Genomic DNA, 6217 nt, shown 5'->3' with positions numbered 1-6217 from the left:
GTTAGAAGTTTGGATTACTTATCTCCTTTTGAAAAGTTGTTTGGTCAGAAACCAGATTATTCCTTCTTCAGATCCTTTGGTTCATCCTGCTTTCCATGGATAAGGCCTTACACTACACATAAACTCCAACCAAGAAGTATACATTGTGTCTTTATTGGTTACAGTTCTATGCACAAAGGATACAGATGTTTAGATATTAAAACAGGAAAAGTATATATCTCTAGACATGTAGTATTCAATGAGACTTTCTTCCCATTGAGATCTTCAGATACATTACTTCATGGCATTGCAAAATCTACAGCACCAACTGATATAGCTACTAAAGCTCCATCTGTCAAGATTTCTGCACCAACACCTGCAACATCAACCTCACCAGCTGCACCCATTGATACTTTATCTACTGATTCCTCAAAGATTGTTAAGTCATCTGATGCATCCACTTCAACTATTTCTGAACATACTTCAGCTTCTGGGATTCCTTCACTGGCTAATTCACACTCCATGGTCACAAGGGGTAAAAGAGGTATTTTAAACCCAAAGTTTTTAATACAAAGTATGCTCTATCATCCAATCTTACTTCTGATATTCCACCACCCACACCTACTTGTTATTCTAAGGCAATTAGAATACCTCAATGGAAACATTCTATGGAAGAAGAACATACAACCCTTAAGGATGCAGGCACATATACACTTGTTGCACCAGATCCATCTTATAATGTTGTAGGCTGTAAGTGGGTGTTTAGAATCAAATATAAGGCTGATGGTTCTTTAGATAAATGTAAATCTAGACTGGTGGCCAAAGGGTTTCATCAACAAGAAGGAATTGACTACACAGAAACCTTTAGTCCTGTAGCCAAACCAACAACCATTAGACTAATCATTTCATTGGTAGTTCAATTCAACTGGGTAATGAAACAATTAGATGTTAGTAATGCTTTTTTACATGGGGATTTAGCTGAAGATGTCTATATGCAACAACCTCCAGGCTTTGTTGATCAAACCAAGCCTCATTATGTCTGTAAACTTCATAAATCCATATATGGTCTGAAGCAAGCTCCCAGAGCTTGGTATGATAAATTGTTACAAATTCTTCTCACTCATGATTTCAAACCCTCCTTAGCAGATGCTTCTCTATTTGTTCAAAAGTTTGGCTCAAGGATTACAGTTCTTCTGGTTTATGTAGATGACATTATTATCACTGGGAATTCAAATGAGTATATTTCTCAGTTTATCAATCACCTTAAGACATACTTTCCCATCAAAGACTTGGGCTCTCTTCATTATTTTCTTGGTCTTTAGGTGAAAAGAAATTCAGACAATCTTTTTCTCAGTCAAACTAAGTATGCCTTGGATTTATTGGAGAAATTCAATATGACTGGTGCTAAACCCTGTAGTACACCAGTCTCCCTCTCTACTTCCCTCACTTCATCAGCTGGTACTCCATTAGCAGATCCAAGTGAATACAGATCATTAGTGGGTGCTCTACAATATCTTACTTGGACAAGGCCTGAAATTGGTTTTGCTGTGAATCAGGTATGTCTTTATATGCAAGCTCCTACTGATCAACACTTTATTGCAGCCAAGAGAATTCTCAGATACATCAAAGGCACCTTAGATTATGGTATACTGTTTTCCGAAGGTCTTCTTACATTACATGGCTTTAGTGATGCTGACTGGGCAGGATCAATTGATACAAGAAGATCTACAGGAGGCTTTTGTATATTTTTTGGTCCTAATCCAATTTCATGGTCTAGCAAAAGACAAGGTAGTGTTTCAAGAAGTTCAACTGAATCAGAATACAGATCTCTAGCCAATACCACAGCTGAAATTGTTTGGGTTTGTCAGCTCCTAAAAGATCTTCATCTCTTGCTTCCTGCTCCACCATTGATATCTTGTGACAATCAAAGTGCAGTTTCTCTGTCATCTAATCCAGTATTTCATAGTAAAATGAAACACCTGGCCATTGATTATCATTTTGTCAGAGAACTTGTTCAGAACAAAAACATTCAGGTCACATACATTTCCACTTGGGATCAAATTGCTGATATTCTCACCAAGGGACTGGCAGGACCAAGATTTTCTACACTCAGAGACAAGCTGAAGGTAATCTCTAGTAACAACCTCCAGCTTGAGGGGGGCTAATAGTACTGAGCGTTCTCACATGTGTATGAGTATGTGAGAAATGCCTCTTATTGGCTGAGTGTAGCTGTTTACAGCCTGTGCTGTTCTAACATATCTTGTCTGAGGTAGGACATGTTTAAATGCAGGCTGTCTTGCTTTTAATGTGTAAGAAAAGAATTTAGTTCTTGTTTTAATCAATTAGTAAGATTGCTACTAACTATATGGTTGGAAAAGCAATAGGAACAACATATTCATGTGTTGCAGTATAGTTATCCCAGCATAATCGTGTTGAGACTTGAGATCATCGATTTGATCAAGGAAATCTCCTTACTCCTTGCGTTCCTTTGATGAGATGGAAAGTTAGTATGATCTGTGATGCTGTTGAACATCTAAACCAACTTCACTTTTGGAAGGAGGAGAAATGATTACAACAATTCGCACAGGGACTTCCCCGGTACAGAGGATCTGGACCCCTTAAAAATGATTCAACCTTAAACTCTTTCCACTTTTCCTCTTTATTTTGTAACTGCACAACAACCTTAAAAATGATTCAACCTTTCATTCCCCTCTTCATCAATAGAAGTTATTTCAATCAAGCACCGACGTTGAACAACCTCTCACCTTCTTCCTCTTATTAAATATTTTTCGACGTTAAGATCATCTCAGTTCTCAATGGCTTCTCCATATATAATGTCACATCCCATCCGAAAACAACATTCGTTCCACCGGTTCAAACATGTAAGTTTTTCCCCTTCCCTTACTTCTATATTTGTGCAATTTCAATTACATTTTTTTTCGGGGGATTTCTTTGCTGATGCTTTTATTTATAATTTTTTTTGTGATTCAATCATTTGTTCCTAATTTTTGTTGTAGGAAAAAGAAACCCAAGTTGAGTTTTTGGTTTAAGCAATGAAGAAGGAAACAAAGCAATATTCACTTTTCTTAGATAGCCTCAAGGTAAAACAAAAATATGCATTGCAAATGTTTGTTGAATTGTCTCAGCGAGAATTATTAGGTTTGCAGGAATGAAAAATTTGAGATGATTGTTGTATTTATCTGCAAAGCATTACTTTGAAGTTTGAACTGTCCTATAGCAATGACGAACAGAAACAGATCTTGGTATCCCTAATTAAGATTGATTACAATTGTTTATACGGGGTTTAATGGGGATTTTCTTTTAAACTGTTTTTATTTCTTTGGCTTTGTTGTAGAGTGGTGGATTCTTTGAAACATCATGCAGTTATAAATACGGTGAATCCTTTGGGTTATTGATATAATGGATAAAACAGTAAATATAGTCTTAAGAGCATATCCGTTGGTGTCTTGCATCACCAGGTATTTTTCTATCGCCTTTAGTCTTAAGAGCAGAAATTTTGAATCCAGTTACTATTATGTATGAGTTGTCTTACAATGAAAGATACAGAGAATCCCTTGCAAGCAATTACTTGATAATACGAAGTTCTTGATAAGGTAGGTTAAGCAAAGAAACGAGTAATCACGGAAGAACATTAATTTCTCTAATATTTATATGTCTGGATGGTAGTGGCGACTCCCATAAAACTCTCGGTAGAAGTCCTAGGCTAATTGTGCAAGGTCGATGTCGAAAAAACAATACATATGCAGATTCGAATTATGATGTTCTTGAAGATTCTGATGTTAAACGTATTTTATTACTTATATTACTATCAGTCCCATTAGTTAACTTTTGAAATTTCAAGCACCATCTGTCTTATGTTAACAAAGACAACACTCTTAGGCATCAGGAAAACTGCATATCTCAGATTGTACTGAAATAGTTTCTAGGCTTTAGTTTCCTTCTTTGAGGCCAAGCTAAATATCAGTGATGTGGTTTTTGATGAAGGTTTTGTTTGTTAGATACATGTATGCCGTGCAAAACTCTATAAATCAAGTTAAAATATTCCGATATGGGTGCATTTGTGGTATACCAGATGGACTGATAGATAAACTATCGTATTTTGCTAATTTAGAAGATTAATCAAAATTTGTGTATTTCCAAGGGTTTTTCGAAGTGTTTGACAATGGAAATGTGGCAAATATCAAGAGCATCACAAACCAAATCAAGCTTCATGACTTGCTGATGTTTAACTGTGGATGTCTCCAGAATCTTTAGGTTGATGTCGGAAGTTCACAAATGGGTCTTCCTTTTCCCCTTAATGATCGGGTGATGAGTTTTAAAAACTATGAAAAATATATTCAGTTAATTTTAACCGAGTTTCACCGGTATCATGTGCAGCCTCCCTGCTGTGAACACCCTGATGGTGGTTGTGTGATGAGTTCAGTGTGCAATTCTACCACACTAATCTCATTCTTAGTTTTCAGAAGCCTAAAGTGTTTCAATATTTATCATTTGGTTGACCAATATGTATAGATGGTAACGGGGGGAACAGAATGGAAAACCTATTGGCTCTCCGAGAAATCTGGGGTTGTATATTTTTGCCTCATTCTATATTCAGATTTTTTTTTTCATGTTGTAGATTTACGTTTGTTATTGGGTTAATGGAATTAGAGTGTGAAAGGTTTATGATATGCTTCAATTTGCGGGGTTTTGTTATTGGTCTGTCGGGAAAATTTTGTTATCTTCATTATGTTGTGAAATTTTAGGGGTTTAGGCTTAGAAAATTCTATATTTTTTTTGTGTGCAAACTTGACAACTTATTGTTGTTGGTATATATTCATTAAATGGGCCAAAATTAACACACGATAATTAATTAGTTTTTGTAATCACTGTGGGTTGTTCTTTAAATAGGGTTGTACGAGATGTCCCTGTTGAACTGTGGTGGTGAAATAGTGGTGCATCGACCCATTAGTAAAAATGTATAGATGTTTTTCTTGATGTTTGATCAGAGCAAACGAAATGGTTCACTTATTTTATCAGATATATTGTTTGCTGATATAAATGATAGATGGCACATGAAGTACCGAGAAGGTGTGAGTTCATCGATGAAGAACAGGAGTTCGTAGTAATTGTACATTATGCAATACACCAGTTTGCCAATGTTGCTTACAGCCTTGATAACGGTTATGCTCTATTACCGGGTTCTGCACTTTAATATTTGGTGATATAGTTATAGGATTTCAGTTGGTTGGAGTTTATGTGGGATTGTTCAAGTTTTATTTGTTGGTTAATTTTAGATACAGTCATCTATGTTCCTTGAAGTGGTGTCTAAAATTTATCTTATTTGTCATTTTAATTAAATTTTAATTGAAACTGTTTGTGTTTTAACTTTGGTTTTGTTATAGTTCTGTGTATCAACATATCAAATGGTGATACCTTGCTGTTGCAATGTGCTGTTTCTCATCACTATTTTGATAAATTGGTCTATTTTTCTTGTATGTGTTGGCTTATGTTTTGGAATCCTGACCATGTGCAGTAGTAACTCCGATTTCTTTTAATCTTATAGTATGCTTTATTCACATAAGCATTCACATGTGCACCGGTTTAATTGAACTCTTTGTACCTATTCATTTTACTGTATAGTTTTTGGAAGCATTCAGTTTTTGGTATGCATTTTTTTATTGTGTGTTTTAAGATTTTCAGTGGACTCTTTATTCACCTTCTGTACAGTTCGAATTCTCGACGTACCAGCACTCTGTACTCAATCGGGTCCGAATCTGGAAAGAAGATGTTTATGTCTCTCTTACCCTCTTTAATTTCAGTGGGTACTGACTCTATTTCAACCAAGTGTACTTTTTTGTTTATGTCTTGCATGAAAAAGAAAATGTTGTGTTTTTATGTTTTGGATTGTGTTTTGCTGGCTCGGGGACGACTGCAGAAAGCCATAAACCTCAGAAGTTCACAGAAATGGTTGATCCACTACTGGAAGGCCACTATCCATAACAAAGCCTTCACAATTTTGAAGGCAGGAAACTCTTACCATGAAAACAGAGTGAAGAGGGACCGCTGGCCCAAGGTTCGTTTGAGCATCCTCATGGAGGACCAAACCACTTCCATATTGGTGGTGACCATGTCAGTACTGTTTGCCGTGATGCACGTCCTTCAGTTGAGCATCCTCAAGGAGGACCTAACCACTGGCGTATTGGTGGTGACTATGTCAGTACTGTTCGCCGTGATG

General features: G+C 36.3%; 1 long non-coding RNA gene across 2 annotated transcripts; it reads left to right on the top strand.

Annotated features, from left to right (window-relative positions):
• Window positions 1–2313: 2313 nt before the first annotated feature.
• On the top strand, window positions 2314–5703 carry LOC113276100. Of its 2 annotated transcripts, XR_003323969.1 has the most exons (4): window positions 2314–2861; window positions 2997–3080; window positions 3335–3458; window positions 4142–5703. It is a non-coding gene; the product is annotated as an uncharacterized LOC113276100 (long non-coding RNA). The 2 variants fall into 2 exon arrangements; XR_003323968.1 differs by having other exon boundaries at window positions 3335–5703.
• The last annotated feature ends 514 nt before the right edge of the window (window positions 5704–6217 follow it).

The sequence above is a fragment of the Papaver somniferum genome, chromosome 4 (assembly GCF_003573695.1).
Source record: "Papaver somniferum cultivar HN1 chromosome 4, ASM357369v1, whole genome shotgun sequence".
NCBI lineage: Eukaryota > Viridiplantae > Streptophyta > Magnoliopsida > Ranunculales > Papaveraceae > Papaver > Papaver somniferum.
The sequence above is the reverse complement of the archived record's forward strand: the minus strand, read 5'-3'. Positions and strand labels throughout refer to the sequence as shown.